Here is a 13,954-nt window from a genome sequence, read left to right on the forward strand (position 1 = left end):
GGTAGCGTTCCCGGCTCGGAGGAGCATCCCCAGTAGGGATCTGGTGTTTTACGATGTCTGTCTGCCCATAATCCTCATCATGTGCGGAGAAGAGATGCTTCCATCTCACCAGGAAGTCCCGGAGTTGCTTTGCCTGCCCTTTTTCCAACCCGTCACCTCGTAAGGACTCCCCCGCAAGGTGGGCCGGCAGCGCTCCCTCCTTTCTGCTTGTAGGGAATTCGGTCTGTGCCAAGGCCACCTCCACTAACGTTGGACCCACCTGGCAGAACCGAAACTCTCCTTCCTCGTGAACTTGTTGGGGGCTTACCAGGGTGACCCGAGCCAGACGTTGGTGTCGATGCAGATCCACTGCATAGGGATTCGTATTTCTCAGTCTTACGGCAACCCGACCCTGGCAGACAGAAGCCAATCCCCGGGCCACTTCCACACCCTGGGAGTCTGAGTGAGGCTCCACCAGGATCCATTCCTTGGACCCGTGAAGCTGGGCAGGAAGGCGGGCCCAAACAATGGACTCGCTCTGGGCCGGGACTGAAAGTACGTAACGACACATCACTCTCCCCACACTCTCTCGATTCCGTTGGGCTTCAGCAATGCGGACCCGGCGACAATCGGCCACGATCCGATCCCATTCCCGTTTTTCCTCCCTCCGAGCCGAAGGGGTGGGTCTCACTTTAAACAACTCCTCCCAGCAGTCCGTGATGATGTTCATCCCCAGTAAGTCACGGTGAGCTCCCAGACATGTATCCCGTACGATCACAACTCCCTTTTGAGGCACAAGGGTCCCATGAACCTCCAGGTCTGTGACCAGATAGCCCACATACGGAATGTCCAAACCATTTGCCCCACGCAGGGTTAACCAAGGGGCATCTGCGGCCGAATGGCCCTGGTACCAGAATAACTCCCGAGACAGGCTTTCGGAGAACAGCGTGACCTGGGAACCGGTATCCAGGAGGCATTGGACTTCAGTCCCATTGACTTGAACCACCACAATGGGGCAGCGCCCGACTAGACGGTTCCTGTCCACCAATGGAGAGGGGTCGATTAGGGGGGTCCCGACCACTTGACCCACAGTGGCTGGAGACTCTAAAAACCCCCCTGCGATCCCTGGCGTGCGCTGCATTGCCGGACATAATGGCCTGGTTCGCCACAGCCATTGCAAATGGGACGTCCTTGTTCGTCCCATTGGAAACGGAGCCCGGATGACTGGGGTGGACGTCGCTCTAGGAATCGACTACCTTCGGAGTATGCTCGCTCTCGTGCAGGTGGCAATGGCCGGTAACGTTCTCGGCGTAATTCTTCTAGGAAAGTTTTAGACAGCTCTGTCATCTGGTCACGGACATCTCTTCTCAACTCTTCTCGTAAGGCCTGTTTCCAGTCGGGCGGAGCAGGAGGCAGGGGACTACTGGCAGCATTGGTGACCATACAGAGGGAAGGATCTGAGGTATCTGCATGATCTTGTTCAAGGGCCAGAGCTTCCTGGCGTAGCTCGTCAAACGTCAGAGTAGGATTGCAGCGAAGTTGTATTCTGAGGCTCTGACGTATGGGGCCATCTCGCAACCCCAAAAGAAACTGGTCCCTTATGAGGGCCTCTCCTGCTCCAAGCCCATGGTCTTGCCTCTTCTTCAGCCGAAACAATTGTTCTCGCAGTTGCAAAGCAAAGGCACGTATGGTCTGCAGAGGTCCCTGCTTGCAATTAAAGAATTGCGTCCAGAGGACAGCTGTCACCGTACTGCCCCGTCAGAAAGTCAAGGATAGCCTGGGCTGTGGCTCGGGTTGCTTCCGGTGCCACTTGTGCTTCCCTCCTGGCGTCACCTTCGAGTGTATTTAAAATGAACTGGGTCTTCTGTGTAGCATTTAACCCTTGGAGGCCCGCCAAGTACTCCACTTGAGTTTTCCACGCCGACAAGCTGAGTTCTGAACCTGGTCCTCCATACTTTTGGGCCCATGGGGCTCCCATAAAGATGGGCATGACATGTGGGTGACCCACCGGTACATCTTCGTCTGCCATTGCTCCGCCTCTATCTACTCAACCCAAGGTGGAACCCTGCCGACTACGCCAAATTATGTCACGGGGCAGGCCAATCAGGCTGCACCCACCCCTAAGACCCGTACCACCCTTGGGGAGTCGGACAGAGGCCAGGCAAGGACGACAGACAAGGCTTCAAGTAACACAGTATTTTATTAAATATAAAAAGGGAATCTAAAATGGTGTGTCTTCTGGGCAGGGTCGTTCCGTCCTGCGGACCCGCCGGAGGCCCACAGAGTGCAATATCAGGGGGTGCTCTGGTAAGTGGCTTTGCTGTCTTCCAATGAGAGTGACAAGTCAGGACTCACAACTGGGAGGAGGCTACTGTAGGACTGTTCAGGTGCGTATTTCGGGTGATGTACTCCCTTCTTCTACAGATGACAGGCAGAGGACTGACGGCTGAGGAGCTCCACTACCAAGCAGTCCGGTAAGTATTCAGTAGGGCTGCACGATGTGTCGTTTAAGCATTGATATCGTGATGTACGAATCCACGATAGTCACATCGCAGGATGTGCGATGTAGGCTGTCATAGTTGATCCGTTATTCATTAACTGTATGGGCCAGAGAGACCACGCGTGAGCGCGCGGCCGGCGACACACTAGATGCGTGCCGCAAGCGTCCTCAGCTGCGTGACGTGTCTGTTTTTAATTCGGCTCCCATGTTAACAGGTTAGAGCTTGCAGACTGCCTGCATGAGACGCGGGGCTCAAGCCGCGCGGAAAACACGTGCATCCTAGAAATAGACCCGACAGCCTATTTTTCACGTGACACGCAAGCGTGCTGGAAGCGTTTCCAGGGAAAATACAATAGAAAAATATTTTATGTCATTTTGTACACAGATTCATATTAATTCATGACACTTAGATGTTTGAAAGTCTATAGGTTGACATAGGCTACATTCAGATATAAATGTAATTAAAAAAATAAATTAATAATTATTGATTTTCAAATATTGCACCTGTCACCGGCATGAGAGAGAGAGAGACCCCCGGCTGCACGCTAAATGTCTTCAAACAACACAAACGCTGTCTTGTTCTCTCTCCCTCACGCATATTAATCAATTGACACGATGGTGTCAATGATTTAAATCATTTAAAATGAGAATGTAAGTGTGCTCACCCCATTTTTGTTTGTAAGAAAAAAAAATAGTTTTCATATCGCAATATATATTGCAGAAAAATAAAATATCGCAATGTAATTTTTTCCCAATATCGTGCAGCCCTAGTATTCAGGTATGAAATCCTCTGGAAGGGACTGGCAGACACAGAGCTTACAAGAGGAGAAGTTCACTGCAAAGCAGACAGGTGAATACACAGATACGTAATCCTCTTCTTCAGCAATGACGGACAGAGAACTTACAGCTGGAGGAGCTTCACTGCAAAGCAGTCAGGTGAGTATTCCAGTATGAAATCCCCTTGAAGGGCTGGCAGACACAGAGCTTACAATAGGAGGGGTTCACTGCAAAGCAGACAGGTGAATACACAGATACGTTATCCTCTTCTTCAGCAATGACAGACAGAGAACTTACAGCTGGAGGAGCTTCACTGCGAAGCAGTTAGGTGAGTATTCCAGTATGAAATCCTCTCAAAGGGCTGGTAGACACAGAGCTTACAATAGGATGGGGTTCACTGCAAAGCAGACAGGTGAATGCACAGATACATTTTTTGGGGGGGCGTCCATTCGGGTATAAGTTTGACGGCTTGTGTACGTGGGTTTGAGGGACCTGCGCGCTGACCCCAAAAAATATTTGCCGGACGTGGCGTCGGCGTCTGCCGGACCGTGGGGAGACCCCTGACCGGCGCGGGGGGATCTGGACCCCCGAGGGGCCTCGCGGAAGCCCACCCAAATTTTGGGCCCCCAAACGCCGTTCAGCACATTTCCACAAGGTGGCGCACGGAGCAGTCCACCTCAGGTTTAAAACAGTGGCATTTACCCGAATGGGGGGTGGACAATTTTTTTGTCCACGAAACCAATATTTGTCCGTTTGACCTTTAAAGTTACAGAATGACCACAGAACCGGTGCGGACCCCCGTCGGACCCCCAACCCGGGTCCCACGAACCCACTATTTGTCCATTTAACCATTATATTCACACAATGACTGCGGATCATCTGCGGACCCCTTGCGGACGCCCACCCCGGGTCCCACGAACCCACTATTTGTCCATTTAACCATCATAATCACACAATGACTGCGGATCATCTGCAGACCCCTTGCGGACCCCCACCCCGGGTTCCACGAACCCACTATTGGTCCATTTGACCATTATTTTCACGGAATGTGGTATTTTTTTTAGAAAAGTCCCACGGGGCCGAAATTCGGAACGGTGGCTCTTTGGGGCCCCTGGATCGTGCAGTAAAAAGCGTGGGGCCCTAGTGCGATGAAATTTTTTTCCTTTTGTCCAATGACTACGTGCTTCGGTACCCTGGGTTAGGGACCCCTGAGATGCCAGATTCTCAAAAATGGGGGCCCTACGACCTATCGTCTCCGAACGGTAGACATCCCATGTCCAATCAAAACGCGTACCGGTTTGGTGGACGTGCGCTCGCTTCTGTGACCGTTTGACCCCTAAAGAAGGTCGTAGGGCCACCAGACTTCTCTGCCCGGTCGAGGGAGTCCCCCTGAGACACATATCCAAAATTCGGCCCGATCGGACCCCGACGAGTCGTGTCCACGAAACCGCTAGGCCGAACGCATTGAAGTAAATGGCAGGTGGGATTTTTGTAGAAAAGTCCTAGGGGCCCGAAATTTGGATCGGTGGCTCATGAGGGCCCCTAGAACGTGCTGTCAAAAGCACGAGGACCTAGCCTCAGGGCCCCTGAGATGCCAGAATCTCAAATCTGGGGTTCCCACGACCAATCGTCTCCAAACGGTGGACGTCCCACCTCCCATCGAAACGCGTACCGGTTTGGTGGACTTGGGGTCACTTCTGTGACCGTTTGACCCCTATAGAAGGTCGTAGGGCCATCAGACTTCTGTGCCCTGTCGAGGGGATCCCCATGAGACACATCCGAAATTCGGCCCGATCGGACCCTTGCGAAACGTGTCCACGAACCCGCTAGCCCGAACCCATTCAAGTAAATTGCAGGTGGGACCATTTATCCCAGCAATTTATTTGACGGGATATGTGTCCACTTGCAGTTTATTAAATAGCAAACCAATATGACTATATGGCAAGTGGGATATTTGTCCACCTGAGGTTTAATAAATAGCAATTTCATTAAATTTGATTGAAATAAATATATGCAATATTGTTGATCAAAATTCCTGCACTGTACTCAGTAAATTGGATTCTCCTTAATTTCCCCACATGTCCATGTCCCCATGCATGTCCACCTGCAATTTATTTGACGGCACATATGTCCATTTACAGTTTATTAAATAGCAATCCAATATGACTATATGGCAAGTGGGATATGTGTCCACTTGCTGTTTATTAAATAGCAATTCTGTTATTGTTAATGGAAACACCTCTACTGTACACAGCACGCTCACTTGCCAATTATTCAGCGCGCCCTTCCAAGTGGTTCCGTGGACAGACGAATTTTAGCGATTTTGTGGTTGAAGTCTCATCAGGTGTACTCTGCAAGCTACCAGGAATACATTTTTGCAAGTTTTATCCAATAACACTGTAGGAATATGCATAGATATGCGGAGATACGTGACCCCAAAATTGGTGTCCATCCAATATGAATAACTGGCAAGTGGGATATGTGTCCACCTGAGGTTTAACGAATGGATATTCTATTAAATTTGATTTAATTAAATATGTGCAATATATCAAAACGCCTCCAGTGTACTCAGACATCTCAGCAGAGTCCATTCACATAAGTTTCATCACATAATACTGTAGAATTTGCATAAAAAAGAATGTCCACGGGAGCATTACGGAGGTCCCTCTGAATAAATTGTAAATGGACATTTAAAAAAAAAAAAAAATCCCATTTAATAAATTTTTGCGATTTCGTGGTTGAAGTCTCATCAGCTGTGCTCTGCAAGCGCTGAGGAATCCATTTTTGTACGTTTTATCCCATAATACTGTAGAAATATGCATAGAAAAAACCCCCATAGAGTCCCTGAACCCCCAGGAGGCGGAGATACGGGGCCCCAAATTTGGTGTGCATCCAATATGAATATCTGGCAAGTGGGATATGTGTCCACTTGAGGTTTAACAAATGGCAATTCTATTCAATTTTATTTAATTAAATATATGCAATATTGGTGATTAAAACGCCTGCAGTGTACTCAGACATCTCAGCAGAGTCCATTAATGTAGGATCTATCCCATAATAATGTAGAATTTCCATAGAAAAAAAATTGGATTTTAGTTAATTTCCAAATTATGTCCACCAACAATTTATTTGACGGCATAAGTGTCCACCTGCAGTTTATTAAATAGAAACTGTATTTAACTTGATTTATTTTAAATGTGTACAATAGTGCTAGTGGAGACACCACAACTGTACTCAGCACGCTCAGAAGAGTCCAAAGATGTAAGTTTCATCACATAATACTGTAGAATTTGCATAAAAATGAATGTCCACGGGAGCATTATGGAGGTCCCGCTGAATAAATTGTAAATGGACATTTTTCCAAAAAAAAAAAAATCCCATTTGCCATTTATTCAGCGCGCCCTCCGTAATGGTTCCGTGGACAGATACATTTTAGAGATTTCGTGGTTGAAGTCTCATCAGCTGTGCTCTGCAAGCTCTGAGGAATTCATTTTTGTAAGTTTTATCCCATAATACTGTAGAAATATGCATAGAAAAAATGTTTGGTTAATTTCACCACATGTGGTGCATGTCCACCCGCTATTTATTTGAAACCCATGGGGCCCGAAATTCGTATCGGTGGGTCCAGGGGCCGCCCCAAGTGAGCTGCCGAAAGCGCGGGGCCCTAAAGCGAGGGAAAAATTTGGAGCCTCCTGCACAAAATCTCTCCCTCGGCCCTCTCTGACCTTTACATGATCAGAGCCTTTTGAGAGATTTCAGGGTGCCGGAGGGGTATTTTTTTCCTTTCGTCCTGCAGCTTTGTGCTTTGGAGACATGGGAGAGGGGCCCCTGAGATGCGAGAATCTCGAATCTGGGGGCCCTACGACCTATCGTCTCCGAACTGTGGACATCCCACCTCCCATCGAAACGCGTACCGGTTTGGTGGACGTGGGGTCACTTCTGTGACCGTTTGACCCCTAAAGAAGGTCGTAGGGCCACCAGACTTCTCTGCCCGGTCGAGGGAATCCCCATGAGACACATATCCAAAATTCGGCCCGATCGGACCCCGGCGAGTCATGTCCACGAAACCGCTAGGCCGAACGCATTGAAGTAAATGGCCGGTGGGATTTTTTTCGAAACGTCCTAGGGGCCCCAAATTTGGAACGGTGGCTCCTGAGGGCCCTTAGAACGTGCTGTCAAAAGCGCGAGGACCTAGCGCGATGCACTTTTTTTCCTTGGGTCCTACGGCTACGTGTTTCGGGGCCCTGGTTGAGGGGCCCCTGGGTTGCCAGAATCTCAAATCTGGGGCTCCCACGACCTATCGTCTCCGAACTGTGGACGTCCCACCTCCCATCAAAACGCGTACCGGTTTGGTGGACGTGGGGTCACTTCTGTGACCGTTTGACCCCTAAAGAAGGTCGTAGGGTCACCAGACTTCTATGCCCAGTCGAGGGGGTCCCCATGAGACACATATCCAAAATTCGGCCCGATCGGACCCCTGCGAATCCTGTCCACGAACCCGCTAGGCCGAAAACATTCAAGCATATGGCAGGTGGGACTTTTTTAGAAAAGACCCAGGGGTCCAAAATTCGGATCGGGCCCCTAGAACGTGCTGTCAAAAGCACGAGGACCTAGCGCGATGCACTTTTTTCCCTAGGGTCCTACGGCTACGTGTTTCGGGGCCCTGGTTGAGGGGCCCCTGGGTTGCCAGAATCTCAAATCTGGGGCTCCCACGGCCTATCGTCTCCGAACTGTGGACGTCCCACCTCCCATCAAAACGCGTACCGGTTTGGTGGACGTGGGGTCACTTCTGTGACCGTTTGACCCCTAAAGAAGGTCGTAGGGTCACCAGACTTCTATGCCCAGTCGAGGGGGTCCCCATGAGACAAATATCCAAAATTCGGCCCGATCGGACCCCGGCGAGTCGTGTCCACGAAACCGCTAGGCCGAACCCATTCAACTAAATGGCAGGTGGGACTTCTATAGAAAAGACTCAGGGGTCCGAAACTCGGACAGGTGGGTCCAGAGGCCGCCCTGGTTGAGCTGCCGAAAGCACGGGGCCCCGGGGCCCTCGCGTGACATGTCCACAAATCCGCTAGGCCGGACGGAAGGGAATAAATGGCAGGTGGGATTTTTTTAGAAACGTCCCAGGGGTCCCAAACTTCACAGCGGGGTCTGTGGGGCCCCCCCAGTGACCCCGCAGAGACCGCGGGCCGATTGGGAACGTTCCGTAAAAATAGTGGAAAAGTGGACAAATAGCGGTTCCGTGGGACCGGGGTTCCGTGTCGGGGGTCCTTGGCGATCGAGGGTCCGATCCGCGACAATAATGGTTAAATGGACAAATAATGGGTCCGTGGTCACGGGGGTCCGCACAGCGAACCCGTATGGCGGGTGGACAAAACGTGGCTCGCTGGGATGCGAAGACCACCCTATAATGGCCCCGGCCATTCGTTTAATGGGAAAAAGGCCAAATAATAGGGTTCTGGGAGCGAATACCCCCATAAACTCACAATGCCGAGCCCATTTGCCAGCCCCACTTCCTCTTGTCCACCGTTCACGCTTCCTCCGAGATTCTCAGTGCCCAAACACAGCCCCTCTTTGGTGCATCCTCTCTCCTTTTATCCTACCCTAATGGCAACGTGTCCCAACGTACACAACTGCCGGCGATTTCCGCTGATCACCTCATTCGCGGGGATTTTGCGCTAACCAGGAACTAGCCCGGTGTTCCGTTGTTATTGGTCCGGCGGGAGGCAATCGCGGCGAACATTAGTTCCGCCTTGACAGTTGGAATTTTGTCACCTCGTGACATAACAATGAGTTAATGATATTGAGAAGCAGTTCTTCGGCTACAGGTAACAACTCTTTCAGTAATTTAGTGGGTACCGGATCTAATAAACATGTTGTTGGTTTAGATACAGTGATAAGTTTATTTAACTCTTCCTGTCCTATAGTTGTAAAGCACTGCAGTTTATTTTTGGGTGAGATGGATGAAACTGAAATGTTAGACGTTGTAGAATCTACATTCGCTATTGTATTTCTAATGTTATCTATTTTATCAGTGAAGAAATTCATAAAGTCATTACTATTTAACATTGGTGGAATATTTGAATCAGGTGGCGTCTGGTAATTTGTTAATTTAGCCACTGTGCTAAATATTTTTTAGGGTATTTACATTTACATTTACATTTAATCATTTAGCAGACGCTTTTATCCAAAGCGACTTACAAATGAGAACAATAGAAGCAGTCAGGTCAACAAGAGAACAACAACAGAATACAAGTGCCATGACAAGTCTCAGTTAGTCTAGTATAGAACGCATAGCCAGGTGTATTTTCAATTAGTTTGTGTATATGCTCTGCCTTAGCAGTTTTTAGAGCCTGTCTATAGCTGGACATACTGTTTTTCCATGCAATTCTAAAAACTTCCAAGTTAGTTTTTCCCCATTTGCATTCAAGACTACGAGTTTCTTTCTTGAGAGAGTGAGTATTACTGTTATACCATGGCACAGTACGTTTTCCTCTAACCTTTTTCAATTTGATGGGGGAAACAGTTTCTAATACATTAGAGAAAACAGTGCCCATGTTGTCAGTCATTTTGTCTAATTCATGTGTATTTTTGGGTACAAATAGCAGTTGAGATAGATCAGGCAGGCTATTTGTGAATCTTTCTTTGGTGACTGGAACAATAGTTCTGCCCAGACGGTAACGTTGAGACATATAATTAATATCAGTTATACACAGCATGCACGATACAAGGAAATGGTCTGTAATATCATCACTTTGAGGTACAATATCTATAGCAGTAAGATTGATTCCATGAGATATAATTAAATCTAGTGTATGATTAAAACGATGAGTGGGCCCGGTGACATTTTGCTCGACTCCAAAGGAGTTTATTAGGTCAGTAAACGCAAGTCCTAATGTATCATTTGTATTATCAACGTGAATATTAAAATCTCCCATGATTAGCGTCTTATCAACTGTAACTAGAAGGTCTGAGAGGAAATCTGCAAATTATTTTAGGAATTCTGTATACGGCCCTGGTGGTCTATACACAGAAGCTACATTGGATACATTAGATTACTTTTGCATGTCTGACAGTGTAACATTTAGCAGAAGTATTTCAAAAGAGTTAAACCTGTATCCTGTTTTCTGGGTAACATTGAGAATATCACTATATATTGTTGCAACACCTCCACCACGACCAGTCTGACGTGGCTCATGCTTATAACAGTAGTTTGGTGGAGTAGACTCATTTAGACCAAAATAATAATTTGGTTTTAGCCAGGTTTCAGTCAAGCAGAGTACATCAAAACTATTATCTGTGATCATTTAATTTACAATAACTGCTTTGGGTGTGAGTGGTCTAATATTTATGAGCCCAAACTTTAAAACATTTTTTTGTTCTTTTACTTTACATGTTTCTGGTTTAATTACGATAAGATTTTTTCTAGATCCTACATTATATTTATATTTTGACCTCACTATTTGGGGAACAGACACAGTCTTAATAGTTTTTACAGTGGAAGTACTTTTATCATTTTTAGCGGGTGGAACAAAACTCATCATAATAGTTATTTGAGAATTGTCTTACTAGTCACATGGAGCGAAGTGTCCTGGAGATGTTTTCAGAGAGCAGCTCCGCTCCGATTCTGCTGGGGTGCAATCCATCAGCGCGAAACAGCCTAGGACGCTCCCAGAAAAGATTCCAGTTATTAACAAATAGCAGTTTCTGTTCTTTACACCATGACAACAACCATTCATTTAAAGCAAAAAGTCTACTGAACCTTTTGTGTCCTCGTCGATACGTGGGCAGTGGTCCTGACACGATGATCGTTGCCGCGGGCTGCAAACCGTCTCGATCAGGCTGCTGAAGTCCCTCTTCTGTGTCTCCATCTGCCGCAGCATGGTGTCATTAACCCCGGCGTGAAGCACGACCGCTCTGGGGCTCTCGTCGGCCTTCAGGATCGCAGGTATCTGCGCAGAAACATTGTGAACACAAGCACCAGGGAAACAATGAGTGTGCACTTTACCTTCAGCTAACGTAGCACGGACGTGTCAGACGATGGAGTCTCCAATGATCACAGCGTTGCGTCCTGTCTCGCGGAGGGGAGCAAATCGATTCCGGATAGAGATCTCGAAGGCAGGAGTGGGAGAAGTCGTCGCCCGGGGCCCGGCTCACGTCCTCCACTGTGGATGCACCCAGGGTCCATGGTGTCCCGGCGTCGGCGTGAAGGACATCTGGGAAGATCGCGTCCTGGGTGCACCGGGCCTGTGCAGAGAAACACACGGAGTAGACATGGTGGGACTGTTAACAGCATGCTGTATACTTACCCCGGACTTGTGAGCGCCAGCCCAGGATGATTCCAGCGCGGCTCTCTGCTCTCTCAGCTGGGCCTGCCTCACCTCCAGGTCGTGAATCGGCCTTGAGCACGAGGTACACAGAATGCAGCTTGAGCGTGTCCCCACCTGCAATCAAAGGTAGACCTTCATCCGCCATTAAAGCAAGTAACAGTGAGTAGAGCAGTGGTAATGTGTGTAAATAGAGTATTATCAATGTAAGTGCAGTTAGTTGCAACCACGCCGCTAATGCTAACGGGCTATAAGCTAATAGCGTACGCGGGAGATCAAAATAAAACTAGTGATAGCGAGGCGCTCTGATTGTTTTTGTTGTAGAATACAATAGAGGATATATTCACACGTTATATAAACGGAAACGATGGTGTATAAAATAGATTTTTAAGTTAAAAATAGTCGATAAAAAGAATATAGTGACGGAGCTCAAACGCAGTACAGACGCCAGCAACAAACAGGAAGTGACGTCAGGAAGTGACAAACAGGAAGTGCACACTTACCAAAAAACTTACCACAAAGCTTAGCGTGTGTACCTAAAGGTTCCTAAGCATCACAGAGGTGCTGAACTGCATGGGAGAGGCAAGCTCAAATTTTACAAACCTTTGGCGAGGGGAGCATCACCTGAGGCAGAATATACAAGAAGACTTCTGTAACTGCCACCTCCATTTCCTGCTGGATGCGACAGCACAACTAAGTGACCTGGGCGGACTGTGCCTGGGCTGTGCCAGCCCTGATGATCAGGAAGGCTCTCGCAGAAACCTGTGATCTCAGCCACCTTATACCGGAACATGAAGCCGGATGGCTGGTGCTGAAGAGTGTTTAGTAAACACTGTAACTGAGCACTGCAAAGGAAACTCACAGAGTTTATTAATAGACACATAACTACCAGCAATTTAATACACATAAGAATATACAGAGAGGGTTATATACTCACCCACCCTCCTGCGATAGAGCCCCGCTCAAGGGACGCCTCCTTTTAGTCCGGACCATCAGTAAGGTGGTTGCTATGAACATAGAACCAGCCGAAAACATTATAGGTCCAGCATAGGAGACTGTTATGCGAGAGGTTTCCACCTCGATCAGGTGGCGAGCTGGTGGTTACAGGGGAATTAGGAAGGGGAGGATAAAAGCAAAAGTTAAAAATCCCCAAAGGGAATGAGTGTACCTAGGTATCACTCTGATTCGGACGAGAACGCTGACTCATCTGGATCACATCCCTTAGTTTCTGCTTACCTCCTCATGACCCACAATTCCTCTTACCCCTACCCCTGTGGGGGAGCAGCGTGAGTCACGACACTAGTCTTCTGTGCCGTCTTTGATCCTCAGATTGAGACGGGCCAGGAGCCTTATGTTGTTCGGGCTCAGACTTGGACCTTCGAGGAACGAAGGATCTGAAAGTCCCTGAACTTCTCGATCACCATCTCAACGGAAATATCGAAAAGTTCAGAAGGAGAAACCTAAGCATCGAGAAGAAACCCTTTTCTTTCTTCCCAATGTCTGCCAGGTTTATCCACAGATGTCTCTCCGCTACCACCATGGCCGCCATAGTCCTGCCCATGGCGGAGGCGGCCTGCTTGATAGCATGGAGAGAGATCTGGGGTGCGGCGCTGTTCGGCTACCTGATCAGGAGAATGACCCTCGCCTCTATCAAGGTCTCTTAACAGATCAGTCTGATATGCTTGAAGCACCACCATCATGTGTAATAAAGCCACAGCCTGACCTGCTGCTGCGTATGCCTTGCCATTTAAGCAAGATGTTTTTTTTTTTTTTTTTTTTTTTTAAGGGGCTTAGATGGCAAGGAGGGATATTAAGAGAGGATGCCCCGCATAAAGAAAGCTCTTTCTATGGAGGCATCCTCTCATAGCCACTTTCGTGCATTGCCTCGATGTTGGCACAGCTCAATCTCTGTATGGAGATCAGGCAGAAATGGGAAGCTCATCTGAGCTGGAGGGCTATGGTCAGAAAGATAACGCTCATCAAGGCAGCGTCACGTTGTTAGCGCACTTCCATGGCAAGTCCGACTTTCCATAACTTCCAACAGCTCTACATACACAGGGCAGGAGGATTGAGAAGGCTCAGCCTCTTCACCATCCTCAAATATCTCCTGCTTTTCCTGGGTAAAAACCCAGCAGAACACTAACCTCAGTATCAGAAAGTGTTAAAGATATAACATCATCCTCCGGTGGCTCTCTCTCATCCGCCGCCATTAAGAGCGCAAAAGGGAAAGTCCCTCTCTAAACCATTCAGACAGATCCACCTGAAATCACAAGCTCATTCTCCTCCGTGCCTCAGCAGAGGCGGGTCCTGAACCGCTGGAAGTAGATAGCTGCCTTTTTTTTTCGGAAAGAGAGATGAACGAGAGCTG

The 13,954-nt window shown here is 48.3% G+C and overlaps 1 long non-coding RNA gene across 1 annotated transcript in view; it reads right to left on the reverse strand.

Moving 5' to 3' along the window:
• LOC128016231 (uncharacterized) overlaps window positions 1–11,075 on the reverse strand; it is a 241,252-nt gene extending 230,177 nt beyond the window's left edge. The window contains exon 1 of the long non-coding RNA XR_008184095.1: window positions 10,829–11,075. This is a non-coding gene — a long non-coding RNA (uncharacterized LOC128016231). The remainder of the gene's footprint in view (window positions 1–10,828) is intronic.
• Window positions 11,076–13,954: the final 2,879 nt, after the last annotated feature.

This window comes from Carassius gibelio, chromosome A6 (assembly GCF_023724105.1).
Source record: "Carassius gibelio isolate Cgi1373 ecotype wild population from Czech Republic chromosome A6, carGib1.2-hapl.c, whole genome shotgun sequence".
Taxonomy (NCBI): Eukaryota; Metazoa; Chordata; class Actinopteri; order Cypriniformes; family Cyprinidae; genus Carassius; species Carassius gibelio.